The sequence below is a fragment of the Argentina anserina genome, unplaced genomic scaffold (assembly GCF_933775445.1).
Source record: "Argentina anserina unplaced genomic scaffold, drPotAnse1.1, whole genome shotgun sequence".
In the NCBI taxonomy this organism is placed as follows: domain Eukaryota; kingdom Viridiplantae; phylum Streptophyta; class Magnoliopsida; order Rosales; family Rosaceae; genus Argentina; species Argentina anserina.
Window position 1 is genome coordinate 70,001 of NW_026089417.1, and position 2,500 is coordinate 72,500.

Consider the following 2,500-nt stretch of genomic DNA (forward strand, 5'->3'; position numbering starts at 1 on the left):
AATGCCGAAGCACTTTGCATCGCGCCCAGTCCCCCGGCCTGCTTATTACTCGCGCATTGAACTGAGTTCATCGACACCGACACCTTCCTCCCCTCGCCGCATTTGTTTTTTTCACAAATCGAGTGCCGAAGCACTCTGCATTGCGCCGCGGCACCCGATTTGCTACTACTCGAGCATTGAGGTGAGTATATTTCAGCCACCGGCATCTCTTCCCCCCGCTCGCCGCGCTTGCTTTTCACAAACGGAGCTTCCAAGAGCTTTGCATCGCCACCGACACCCGATCTGCTTATTACTGCAAGCATTGAAGAGGGTTCATCGATACCGGCACCTTCCCCCCGCTCGGCGCTTTCGAAATACATCTACTTGCGCGTACTAGTGGGTTCCGACACCGGCACCTTCCCCCCCTCGCCGCCCTCGCTTTTCACAAATCAAATGCCGAAGCACTTTGCATCGCGCCCAGTCCCCCGGCCTGCTTATTACTCGCGCATTGAACTGAGTTCATCGACACCGACACCTTCCTCCCCTCGCCGCATTTGTTTATGTCGCAAATCGAGTGCCGAAGCACTCTGCATTGCGCCGCGGCACCCGATTTGCTACTACTCGAGCATTGAGGTGAGTATATTTCGGCCACCGGCATCTCTTCCCCCCGCTCGCCGCGCTCGCTTTTCACAAACGGAGCTTCCAAGAGCTTTGCATCGCCCCCGACACCCGATCTGCTTATTACTGCAAGCATTGAAGAGGGTTCATCGATACCGGCACCTTCCCCCCGCTCGGCGCTTTCGAAATACATCTACTTGCGCGTACTAGTGGGTTCCGACACCGGCACCTTCCCCCCATCGCCGCCCTCGCTTTTCACAAATCGAATGCCAAAGCACTTTGCATCACGCCCAGTCCCCCGGCCTGCTTATTACTCGCGCATTGATCTGAGTTCATCGACACCGACACCTTCCTCCCCTCACAGCATTTGTTTATGTCGCAAATCAAGTGCCGAAGCACAATTTCTCGATACCGACGGGCTCCTATCCCTCCCTTTGATTGATCTGAGCGGTTACTGACATCGTTTCAGTGGACTAGAGGCAACACCGATCCCACATGACCCCCCCTTCGTGGTGTTCATCACCCCCCCAGCTGGGCGAAGAACACCTCCTAAATCCATCTTAAATCCGTTTTCAATTGCTTATAATTGTTTGTTAGGGACATTCGAGGCAGCAAATGTCGTATATAAGCAATTGGGGGAAGGGGGAGGGACTACTGGGGGCAGGGGAGGCGGTCTCTGCAAGGGGGTCATTTTGCAGAGAACCACTACTCCCCTATAGAGCATATTGGAGAAAACTGGGAAGGGCAGGGGGAAACATGGGATTTCCGAGGAGGGGCAAACGCCATAACTAATTGTACATTTGGTATAAAATCGAGATTTTTTGCAGGGACACTCAGAATAATGTCAGGCACCTTGTGGAAAAAGGCCAGATTTAATTTCGACCCAGAAGTATTTGTTTTTATTTTCCAAAAGGGGCAGAATGTCGAAAATCGAAAATGACAAACCGCTTGATGTTTCGGACTGCTACCACTTGCAAAATTTCCTTAAAATAGAGACTTATTTATGGTCAAATTATAGTGCGGGCAAAGTTGAACAGAATGCGGCCTTGACATGGCATTTGCACTCTAGGCAAGGCCATGTCGCGTTCTTGGCTTTGGAAATTTCCAACTCCGTTTCACTTGTAAAAGTGTATATCTTTTATGGTTCAGAACTGTAAGCAATGATTTTAGAGAAATTTAGAAGTTGATTTCAGGTCATTTGGATGAGTTTTCGATTTGATATGATATTTCTCGTTTTTGAGATGTAGAAAATCAAAATAAACTGAAAACTCGACCAAATGACGATATGTCAATCTTAAAATGTCCTAAAAATCGTCCCCTATAGGTTTGCAACATAAAATGCAGGGGGATATTTGAAATAAAATTGAGTTTTCGAGGTTTGGCATTCGTTGGCATGCTAGCGTGCAGCCATATTAGCCTCGCCAGGCAGGGGAATTAGCCTCGCCAGGCAGGGGAATTAGCCTCGCCAGGCGTGTTGTCTCCGTGTTGTCCGTGTGTTGTCTCCGTGTTGTCTGTGTGTTGTCTCACACGCTATTAGCCTCGCCAGGCGGGGAGATTAGCCTCGCCAGGCAGGGAGATTAGCCTCGCCAGGCAGGGATATTAGCCTCGCTAGGCATGGATATTAGCCTCGCTAGCCCATTCTGCCTGCATTCCTGCGGGCATATTAGCCTCGCTAGGCAGGGATATTAGCCTCGCTAGCCCATTCTGCCTGCATTCCTGCGGGCATATTAGCCTCGCTAGGCAGGGATATTAGCCTCGCTAGCCCATTCTGCCTGCATTCCTGCGGGCATATTAGCCTCGCTAGGCAGGGATATTAGCCTCGCTAGCCAATTCAGCCTGCATTCCTGCATGGATATTAGCCTCGCCAGGCAGGAATACTAGCCTCGCTAGCCCATTCAGCCTT